This window comes from Leuciscus leuciscus (genome assembly GCF_965113295.1).
Source record: "Leuciscus leuciscus genome assembly, chromosome: 5".
Lineage (NCBI taxonomy): Eukaryota > Metazoa > Chordata > Actinopteri > Cypriniformes > Leuciscidae > Leuciscus > Leuciscus leuciscus.
Window position 1 is genome coordinate 26,157,965 of NC_138729.1, and position 12,880 is coordinate 26,170,844.

Sequence of the window (12,880 nt, forward strand, 5' to 3'; positions counted from 1 at the left end):
CAACCAATGGCAGATGGTTGACGGAACTTTGCTGTAATTTTATAAGAATATTACTGTATATTAGAAGAATGAGACTTAAAAGTAACATTATAGAAAACCAAAAATGAAAATTAATTTACTCACTCGCATGTCGTTCCAAACCTGTATGACTTTATTTGCGACACACAAAGGAAGATATTTTGAAGAGCGTTGGGATACAAACAACATCGAAGCTAACTGACATTCATTGACAGCCCAGACACACAAAAAAATCTTTTGTGTTTCACAGAAAAAACGAAAAACAAAGTCAAGGTAATGATGACAGAATTTTAATTTTTGGGTAAACTATCCTTTATTTTTAAATTAACAAGGAATCCTGTATGAAAGCAGAGGAACAGTATCTTTTTTTTTTATCGCTTGCTCAAGTGTTGGTCAAGGAGGCTGTGCTACTTGGCCATTTATAAGTCCATACCAGAATAGATAACATGTATGAACAGTACATGTTCCTAACCTGAAACAACAGGTGGAAAATTATCTATGGATGAAGTTGATCAATCTTATCAAGAGCTGCACTATCGGCTTGCTTTTGACAGCAACTGAGTTTGTGCTTAAAGGGATTCTCAACCACCACCAAACTAAAACCCCTCCCAAAAAAACTCTCATGTCATTCCAAACCTGTACGAACACAAAAGAAGATATTTTGAAGAAGGGTTCAGTTGGACAAAAAAACAAAAAAAAACATCTTTTATGTTTCACAGAAGAAAGAAAGTCATACAGTTTTGGAACGACATGAAGGTGAAATAGTATTGACATTTTTGGGTGAACTATCCCTTTAAGAGTTTGGATGGACAGAATGTCTGAGGAAAGCTGGCATTTTCAACATGGGCTGTTCTGGAGACTTTCAGAGTCTGTCAGCAGATCTAGAGAGAGAGAGAGAGAGAGAGAGAGAGAGAGGTGCTGCTTAAGCCCGATCCTCTTTGGAATGTGTCGATGAAGAGGACACTCCAAGTGTTACTTGTCAGCATAGCACGTGTGAAAAAAGGATGCTAAGAGGTACGTCGTCCTGTGAATTGAGCTTTACAGATCCAAAGGGGAATCACACTCAGGGCTGAAAAGAGGCCCAGAAAAGCCCAAGTCTCTTCACAGCAGCCCCCTGGGCCGACTTGTCATTCTTTTCCAGGGGCAGAAGCCGTCAACCCAGCCTCATTGGGAGTGTGATGGAATAAAATGACATTGACATACAGAGAAGAAACTTGGTGGTGTCGAGTTTGGTTTACACGTTTCGTGACAATAGCAAAAGGTTTCATGCTAAGTTTGGTGCAGTGTTCAAGAAGGTTTGTTTTTTTTGTAACCAAAACAAAAATGTATTGATTAAAAGAGTTTACAGTTTTGAGCATTCCATATAGCAAGTCAGCAGACAATATATGGGAACTAAATTAAATGTCACAAACTAAAAATTTAGGGAAACCTTAAACAACTTCTACTCTGATAGTGGTAATTAATTCAGCTCAATCAATGTGTTACACTGATCAACACATTCAGGTTTTATTTTTTGTGCAAACAGATAACATTAAGTTCAGATCTAAAATCTGACACATTCGTGTAAAAAGTCAATGAAACTTCTCCCACTTCAATTCTATTTCTCAGTTCTATCTGCTCACGGTATATTACACTTTATATAGGGATATGGCACACACTTATTTAGGAAGCAGGCTTCTTACAAGTAACTGTGATGGAAGTCCTTTTTAGATACCAACAGATTTTTACCAAAACTATTTATAATCATAAAAGAGATAGGGTAAATAGAACTGTCTATGATAGGTCAAGGGGCACATGATTCATCTAAAAAGATAAGCATCTAAGTCTCACATCTATGGTTTATGAGGACACCTCATGATTTCTTTATGTTCTGGTTCGAAACAACTTTACAGGACCCCTGTAATTGTCTTGTCTTGATGAGAACTTATAGATCATGGGTTTACAGACTAACTAAAGAAAACATATAATAATAGAAAGTGATGATGCCATCTTACCACAAATTGAAAAAACAAACAAACAAAAAAACAGTGATAGACTCAAAGAGATATATTTAATACACAGCAAAAAAATATTCTGTGAAAAAAGTGCAAAAGTGTTTTTGAACAGTGATAGACTGAAAGAGCTATATTTTATACACAGCAAAAAAAAAAAAAAAAAAAAAAAAAAAAAAAAACATTTAGTAAAAAAAGGTGCAACTGTTTTTAAAAATGTTTTAAAAAAAAGTTCTGTGATGTGGTTAAGAAACAAGACAAAACATATTTGCTACTCAGATTTGATCTCTGACTATGAAATAAATGGTCAAAGAACGAAGACTTATTTACTATGTCACACAAACAATGATACATTAGTACGTGATGACCTGGCAAGTGTCTATTCTATTTCATATCAAACTATATATGTAGTTATCATAATATACTTAATTCTACTTTACGTGAACCACATATTAGTTTCTGCAGAGTAGAATATCCATTACACACCTCTTATCAGAAATGAGATCACACAGACTTATAACCTTATATAAATTCACATGTAACTCTTGTCATGGCAACTCAAGCGCTGAGCTTACAATGCATTAAACAGCCCACAAGCCTGATACCATCTTAGAAACCAAGGCAACGCAAATCCTCTCTAGGCATCAACTAAATCATCAAATAGCTCTAAAAAACACCTGACCTCTCCTTATGTCAACTATCGGACTAAATGCCATGTGTATGTTTTGTGTGCTACCAGTGAATATAATTGCAAAATCATTACATTACACACAACCTTGATGACTCATTCTGTTTACATTTTTTCATTTATTGTGCTAGAACAACAAAGTGATAGTTCATCCAAAAATACAAATTTGGTCATTTGCTCACCCTCATGTTGTTCCAAAACTGTATGACTTTCTTTCTTTTATGGAACATAAAGACATTTAAAAAAAAAAAAAAATACAATGGAAGTGCTCCAATGTTTTTTTGGTTCCGAACATTCGTCAAAACATCTTTTGTGTTCCGCAGAAGAAACAAAGTCATACAGGTCTGGAAAGACATGAGGGTGAGCAAATGACCACATTTTTATTTTTGGGTGAAATCAGTACTATTTAAATCAGTACTGGAACCCCTCTTGACTGCGAGTTTCTATTTAGTGAAGATTTATAGACAATTACTTTAGAACAGATTCCAAGGCACTTCTTTTGGTTGACAAAAGTTAAAAAGCCCTTACTGACATCATAATCACAATAGAAACATTAAAAACAGCTAAAACAGTGCACACTGATGCATTTCGGCCTTCAGCCTTCCTCAGAGTGTGTCAGGTACAAAATGAGTCGCAGCTGTAGATGTAATTAGTTACTCTGTAGTGTTGGGAGAAACCAAAAGAACCATTACAGGGGGACCTATAATGTTACCCATTATAAAGTATAATATAATATTAGAAATATGAATTAATATTAATACTAGTTTTAATATTATTATTATTCTGTATAATGGGTAACAATATTATTGTTCCCCCTGTAATGGTATATTATATTATAATGATATATTAAATTATAGGTCCCTCTGTTGTGGTTCTTTTGGCTGAAGGCTGAAGGCCGAAATGCATCAGTGTGCAGTGTTATAGCTATTTTTAATGTGGCTATTTTGATTAGGCATGATGTGAATAAAGGCTTTTTTCTTTTTTGGGGCCGGGAGAAATGCCTTGAATTCTGTTATCAAGTATATGTTTGAAACTCAACCAAAGAACACCTTCTGGGATTACTTCACAAGGTCCTTCCAGCAAGTAGCGTTCTGCTTTCTTTGATTTTAATAGTAGTTGTAGGAAAATAAAAATGACACACTAAGCATTATCTAATGCCCACTTAAATAAAACATGCACAACAAACAAATTATCAATATAAACCTACAGTATTATCAGATCTATCCACTTGATATTTTACTTGAATTCTACAGATAACTTTATGCAAGTCATAAATCATTAGGAGAAATGATACCACGGCATTATAAATCTCATGTCTGGAAGCAGTTTTGATGAGAAATCATGATATGCAGCTTCGGAGAAGTTGAAGGCCTGAACAGGTGGCAGGGCAAAGCCCTTCACATCCAGAGAAAGATCACCGATAAAGCCCACAATGACAAGAGTCACGTTGCTCCGGTGTCAGTCTCTTTAACAGGAGACAAAACACTATGCTTCCTTAGAAATCCAATGGGATGGCTTTTCAGAAAAAAAAAAAAAATCACATGAGTAATTGGAGGCCTATAAGTCGACTATATAACGTCTGTTTTAAAAGCAGTGGAAAGACCCAATTCTACTTGGACCTGCTTGGCTGATATCCAACAGAGATAGCACTTATAAAAAATGTATAAAGAGTACACCTTAATCATTTGTTCATGGAAGCAGTCGACTGGGACAGCCATGCACTAATGCTTTGTGACTCAATAGTCTCCCTTTTTTCCCCCTCACAGCCAATTTGAGTCTGATTATTATGCTTATACTGATCAGGAGGCCCCAAGAGGAGAGAAAGGTCTATGAGTGACTCTCAATAGAAGAGAGGGGCCCCTGGGCCTCACAGGTGAGGATGTCTGAAAACACACAATCAGTCTTATCTCTTCACGTGCTGTCCGATGCCCTGTTTTACTCTCAGTTCCGTCAATTGGCTATCCTGTCTCACCCGCTTGAGAATAATCAGAATATGATGCAGGGCGACAGTGTCTCGTGGAGGTGGCCGCTTTGAGGGTGCCGTTTTAAAACTGAAATAACCGTGTCTTCTAACCTTACAGTCTTTCCAGCGAGAGCATAATTTATATACAGACGCAATGTATATTTAATGACTCACTTCCTTACAAAAGCTGCATTGTTGTCTTTCTTTTAAGACAACTAATTAAAATACTGCATATATAATTTGCTGCCTTTTGCTTTCATAAGCATTGATGCATCATTTCTCAGGGAGAAAACCCTTCAATCAATCGTTCAATCAATGGGTTTATCTGTCTACCTATCTATATTTTCAACATTGTGTTAGATATGCATAGGTTGAATAACTGTCTCAACTCAAAAAAGTTTGCCGATCCTTAAATTAGTGTTATGTCACCTGAACCCCTTTGATCTAAACTATTTTCTTTGTGTACCCCCTGAGTTTTACATTAATATTTCAATACCTGAACAACATATTGCAAGTTCAATTAATTGTCAATTAATGGTTACATGATGTGCAGGTAAAAATGGGTTTTTTATTTATACATTTATTTATGCATTTTTAAAGTTTAATCAATTATCAGCTTTTTAAATCAACTCACATACCCCAAGGTATGACTATGTTAAATATGGAATGTTTCTTCTAACCTGATTCCCACAAGCTTCACATCTCAACTTCACAAAATTGAAATTTAAACCTAAAACAATACTTGAACATTTCTAAAATGATTTTTGTGTGCGCGCAAACTGACTTGATACACTATGATTTCAATATCTTTTAGAGAATAAGATACATATTAGCTTGTAAAGACTATAGGGTTCAGATGCGAGATATTCTGGAGGCGTTTGCCGTAATTTATCTTCAAAAGAAATATTTCCATGAGGCTGCTCAAGCTGTCAGAGTGTGAGGGGTCTCGCACACCAGCATTATGTTGGAGATTGCACTATCCTCTACTACCCCCATTATGAGTGTTTATATTGAATCTAATACTGATTCTCCCTGGGAGGAAAAGGACCAAAAAATATTAGGCTACAAGGCAAAAGTGCAGAGACAGATTTTTCAATGAAGGATAATTGTCCAATGATACAGAAAATGTGACTCGATAACAGAATACAACCCCTCATCTTCCTGGAGGATCTAAATTATCCCAAATAATCATCCCATCAATATTTCTGTTAGGCAACAAGGGCAATGTCACAAGAGAAGCATTTAGAGCTAAACAATACCAGAGCATGCATCAAAAAAGTCTTACCGTGTCAACATACAAAAGAGCCATTATTTGCATATACATCATTGTTTACCAATAACAATCAACACAAAATGATTTAACCAGTGCATACACCCATCATAATGAATAGCAGACCTGCTTGTTTAACACAGTGGGGGTTAAGTTAATCAGTAAACTCTAACCATTGTGGGTGAAATGAACAAATTTAGAGCTACACATTCCAGACATCTAAACAGAGATGCCACAACTAATTAAGGCACTAATAGGACAAACTGCTTTCCCTGTGACATGATTATGTGCTTCCTAATAATGACGTGGAGAATCTGTAAGACGGCCCTGTTCAAGGTCCTGTGTGGGAAAGCAGGCATGTCATGGGTGTCCTAGTATTTAACCTGTCCACCAATAAGCCGCTCTGCCTTGACTCCATCACACTGGCACTTTTACGAGTGCACATGAAAGAGATTAACGACTACGTCGGACGGGCATCTCGAATGCAAATTATTCACCTGCACATTCCCCACGCGACGTGTTGCCATGCTGCAAATTATGGGACGTTATTTATTTGCTTTGCAGACGCCCACACAAAGGGCAACTTAACATCGCAAACAGCTTTACATATGGACCATTTAGACCCAACCAAAAGACACCTCCTTTTAACCTACACCCCTTCAGCTGCACATTGCCTCTGAATCATTGCACCGTTGCACTCCAGAAGCCCTGCTTGGGGAATTGAGCAGTTCAGTTCCTTGATAACGCACTAAAAAAGATTAAGCCCACATTTTATAAGGCTAGTTCCTGGGGAGTAGTATGTTTCAGTAATCTGACTAAGAAAGTGTTGTGAAAGGTTTGGAAAATGCTCTTGAAATGAAGGGCTGAAGGGCCTCTTGCATTACACAGCCTGGAATACACTACACAACTTTGGTACAGATCTTTTGCCCTGATTTGCAGTCTGGACGGGTCAAAACTAGTTGCTGAACGACAGAGTCAGTTCGCAGAATTTGGCCAGACGGAGTTGGCATTTTTCACCGAAATATTGAGTAGTGTACGATGGACGAAGACTTTACATTTTTAGCTTCAGACTATGAATCCATCCAGTCAGAGGATGTCATATTTTCAATTGCCATGCGTATCCTAGCCATGAGACACGTTTCTGCACGAGTTTGTTGTGTTTGGAACGACTTGAAAGTCTGGCAGTGTGTGATCCTCAGTCGTTTAGTGTATGATGCTCAGTTTTCCCTCTTTAACTATTTACAAAGTCGCCAAGTGAAGCCTAGCGTTTTAAAATCTGTTCTGATTTTAAGTCATGACGTGTATTCCGGCCTTCAGTAAATAACGGTGAAAAAAGCTGTTGTTGATGCATCTTTTTAAAATGCAAGATCTACTTGTGAACAGTCCAACTCTATACAAACACACGCACACACAAAACAATTTGCAACCTCATCCACGCATTCGTTTTTGATTTGTTTGTGACTATCATAGCTGCTCTCATACAACACAATACAAAAACACACTTGGCCTCTGTGCTCTCCAGCTTGTAGAAATCTAGAGAACATTGACCTTTGTCACATGCAATCGGCGAGTTTTCAATATGAGTTGCTGTCAAAAACACTCTGCAAACATACAAAAAAACAAAAACAAACTTGACTGAAAACCACTGAATGGGCACCTCAGCGATTATGCATATTACCAAGAGACACTGATTCCGGCCCTCTTCAGTTTATGTGATGGGTAGAGGGCAGTGGGTTCTCTGATAAGCATGGGCTAAACACCGAATCACTCACTCGTATTTGTTTCTCATCTGAATTTCTGAATTTAAAAAAAATTCTACATCTGAAAAACAACCTATGTATTGCATACCGTCTATTCAACAGTATATGTGCTATACATTATTTCAGAGACTTTAGTTTGACAGGACTGCTTTTGTACTTCAAAAGCAATCATTACCTGAGCAAATGATTCCTCTATTATTGTAATAGTATGTTGGCAATAAAAAGCTACAAAATGTGGTTTATGAGCCATGTTAATTAAAGAGGAAATAAAAAAATTGAAATTAATATAAAAATAAATCAATTAGTGATTCAAGATAATTCTGGTAGACTAATGTATAAAGGTCAAATATTACAACATATGAACTAATAAGCTTATAAGAGCCTTCTTAAAACCTTAAAATCCCTTTAGTCAACAATGTCAGACATATAAATCCCATGCATCAACAAAATAAAAATAAAACATACAAACAAAAAGCTTGTGGACTAGTCTGAACATCTAGTACATTTTTTTGTCTTAATCCATCCAATGAAAATGAATACTTCCATCAGTGTGATCAATGTTTTGTTTTGTTTTTGTGCATGAACAAAATATACATTTTTAGCTTGCTCAGGCTAGAAACATTATTGAATTTTGTGTTTTTTCTTATTCCATATCTTTGGTTGCTCAAGCTGCAAAATGGAAGGCGCTTGTTTGTCAAAGGGGCTGAGAGCCTTGTCCATTTTGACATTCACATTCTAGCAGTAATGATCCTAAAAGCTGCAATTAAGCTGACTGTCACATCACGGGGAGCACGCGGGCAGCAGCACAAGGCCTCGTCCTCGAGAGCTGCATCCATTGCGCCTGCCCAGGATTATTCCCTCAACACATCATTTTTCCAACCCCCCTCTCTCTTTCTCTTCTCCTCGTTTTCCCTGTTCTTTTATTACAGCCTTCATCATGATTTTTTGTAGTTGCCATGTACAAATATGTGATGTTTTTTTTTATTAATGTTGTGATTTCAAGAAAATAATACACATTATTTGTATGCAATTTAATTCAATTTAACTTTAAATGTACTACATCTTCATGAGTTTTTGTTTGTGCCTTTGAATCCATAGCTTGATGTTCTAAAGCAACATTATGTTCTATCTGAATAAAAATTCCCAATAGTGATTAGATCATTCACTGTTGACTCCTAAAATAATAGAAATGCAGTCACAGCAAGCCGGTGGAGTGCCACGACTTATTTTATTTTTTATTTATTTTTGCATTTGATGCCTGGGCCCCTTCCTTTGGGAGATGAAACGACAACTCTCTGTTATAAAATCATGAAAAGGATACGGACAACACCAGGTGGGCAAATCTATCAAAACCCCTGGCAAACTCACATGAGAGCGTACACACATAAAGGGGGCAAAATCATTTTAATTAGCTGAGTGAATGTGATTTGCTGAATGCGGGGAACTAGGCTCTGCACACATTAAAATTGGTCTAATTTTCTGCAAAAAGTCCCATCTGAGTGGACCTGGCCACAGTCAATCAAGTTAAAAGCTACGGGTGCTTAATTTGATTTACCAATATAAAATGCAAATGAGGTGATTAAGTGGAGAGGGGAGCCAGAGTAGGAGCCTCTTTTAAACCATCAAGTTAAATGTGAACAGACATCGGACTGGCAGCAGCAAGAATGTTTTAGCATATTCGTTTGATTAGAGGTACAAAAATTTAATTAGTGTAGCTAATTGCTTGACAAATTGCAGCACACTCCTGAAAAGACAGATTTTTTTTAAACCGTGTAAAACCCCCTCCGCGTGGAAATTTTGTCCAAATGGCCCCCATGCCAATATGTGAAAAGCATAATTAAATAAATGGAAGATGGCACAACAGTACCTTACAATAGCAAATGAGATAATGCCTGTAATTAGGCAGGACACAAGTCTATGTCCATATGCCGTGTTTCTCTTCAGCTACTCTCCGTTCCTCTCATAGGACAAATCTAATAAGCCTCCTTAACTAGGTGAGGCTCTCCTGGGATACTGAAGAGCTGTCGGTCCGAGGCCGAGCCGTCGCACTAAAGAACTAATCAGAGTATGACGCATATAATCAGAACAAGCTCCTGTACTACAACAAACATGGTGTTTGTTGTGCTTAAAAAGCTATATGTTTATGAGAGTATTTAGCAGCACTGTCTACAAATATGGTAAGCCACACGTGCATGTAAATGCAAATGATCTTTAAACAACTATTTACATACAAAAACATAAGAAGCAAATAATTTCTCATTTTCCTTATTGGATAACAAAATAACAGTGTTTTACACCATACCTTTTATCTCTCCCGTATGTTTTATCTAGTCTCAGCCTCCAAAAACTGCCCATTTCATTCTGATTGGCTGGCTATAAATCAATTTCCGGCAGTCAGGGTTCCTCAGTCCACCTGGAAACAAAGATGTGCTTTCAAAATACTGAGCTGATGAAGCAAGTACTTTAGGAAAAATGGAAGGCATGTTTATAAAAGGCAATTAAATGCCATAACTGAACTAAGGCATAATCCTGGTTTAATCTAAACCCTGTCTGTGAAACAGGCCTGTGTTCTATACTATCAGATATACTACAATGGCTGTTATTAAGACTACACAACCATTAACAGTATTTGAATAGCTTGCTTTTCTTACATTTCAGTATGCCCCCAAATGATTGGGTACATTCCAGCCAATATTAATATTCTTACATCATTATTTTATTAGGCTACTTTCCCCCAAACTATCTTCACAGGACAGATTCAAGGCAAATCATTAAAATATAAATATGTGTGTGATTAATCCTATCCAGTCTTGTTTTATTGCTTTTTAAATGTCTAGTTTTTATCCTTTCATCCTTTATGAAAGAAGCTATGACATTAGAACAAATTCATCAGGTTGTTGCATACGACAACAGCATTTTAACTGTATCATTGTTTGTGATAAAAACACTGAAGACAAGACATTACTTTTTGTTATTTGTGCATGGCAATTTGTTATTGTTGCATTCATAAAAATCTAATACCTTTGTCCTGGAACAGGTCATGGCGCGTGTTCACTGGTAAAATGTGCGTATCTAGAACTACAGAAGGAAATCGCCCAACGTAAGAAACATAATCAATGTAACGTTACATTTTCCAAATACAAAGATTTAACGCCAATTTTATCAAAGCTAAACTACGAGGAGCCCGCGTTAATACGTCACTGCGCAGCCGCCAATTTGCGTCGAGTGAAGAGCTTCGAGACCTGTTGGTCAAAAGGTAAGAGAAAACCCTAAAAGTTAAAATAAGATTTAGTTTTTTCCTGTTTGAGTTGTTAAAGCGAACTTATATATTCGATATTAATATTACCTATAGACCTTAGTCAGGGTAGCGCCATATTTCATTTCTGACAGGAGTGGACTAGGCTTGGGCTGTGGGGGACGTAACGGTAGGCCTAAAGTATGCATTGTTTTGGTTACGTTAACTGTTCCTATTGTGTAAATGTATGCATCGTGCGCTTTGTTTTCGTGAGAATGCTTTTTATCGGGGTAGGTTTTATCATGATATTGAATTCATAGAAAGTTAATCATTACATTTAATATAAAGTTTTAGGTCGATCAACCATTAGTCACCTGCTAGTGCAACAGTGGACGCCAGTGGCGTTGATACTTGATTCCGAAAGTATTTTCTCCATAGGGATTTAAAAAAAAAAACTTCGTTGTAGAGGGTTTTCTCCAACTTCACGTTCTGGGCGGTAACCCGGATGCGCGGCCATTATGGAGGCACTCGGATGCAAACAACAGAATGGATTGCACTGTTTATGTACTAGCAGCTACTGAACACAGTTTACACTAATCAACCACGGAAAAAAACACGTGGTAGGTGCGAAATCATATAAAGAAGGACTTAGTAAGCAGGAGAGAGCGCAACATTTTGACAAACTAAAGTTAATATCTGGTAAAGATCCGAACGAGCTAGCTTTTCTAGCCTTTACTGCAGTTCTTCCTTCTATTTCTTATCCCGACATAGGCTAACGTTACGTTCAGATTAAGCAAGGTTATCATTAGAGTGTGTAGTTTTGGGGTGTGGCACAGCTCATTAATTTGATTCAGATTTTAAAAGTGTATTAAAATAGAAAATACAAATTCCTTGAAAACATGGAAAGCAATAGAATTGTAGTAAATTTAGTAAAGTTTGAATCACATGCGCATGTGAAATGCTATACTACAGAGCCCCTCTATGTGACAAACTGAAAAATAGATATAAAATAATAAATAGCTCATTAGTTATTCATTCCTGCAACTTATTAATGAATTTGTGGCCACGGTCCACATTGCATTAATTTTTTCCCTTGTTAAATTAAAACTAAGGAACAAATTAGTACAACGTGGTCGTGCTTGAACTAAAGTGAAGGAACAAATTAATAAGTCGTGGTAACACATTCTTAATTCGTGGTCACAATATCTTTCATTTTCCCTCTGCATGTCATGTCCAGGGTACCGTACTATAGCCTACAAATAAATTTTGCGTGCCTTATCTTGCCTAACAAGCACAAACTGTGTTAAAATTTAATGTGACGAGAGATAAAGACTGAAACACACAAGATATGAAATTTCAATAAAATTATTAAGTTAGGTTAGCAATGCTATCTGCTGTTTTGGCAAGTAAAAAGATATGGTCTACAGCATTTTTTTTTTTTTTGCGTACAGTAAATATTGATTAAAAGTGAATGACAGGAAGAAAATAAGTGAAAATATAGAGTGAGATGGTAAGGATTTGGGAAAAGAAAACATGAGATTCCATATCCAGTGAAATAGGCTACCTCAAGAAATATAGTTAAATTCGTGGAAATTCGAGTGACCAACTCGCAAAACAGAACATAAAGCACGTATGGCTTCATTTTTTAATTTATAGGCTCACGTACGTACCTCTCTCATTCGACATGAATCGGTATATGAAACCATATAGCCAGCAATAACCTCTGTCTTAGCAATGTTTGCAATTAGCATTATCGCCATTTAAAGTAAAATTATCCCAAATGTAACTACAGCACGCTTGCTTCATTTTATCAAATGATTGTAATCACATTGATTCATTTTAATTGAATTCTAATAGCCTTTTTTTTTTTTTTTTTGACTAAACCTTTTCATTTGAGGGAGGAAGTTGCCGTTTTGAGTGGCTTTGACACATCTTCATGCCGGTGACTATATTTC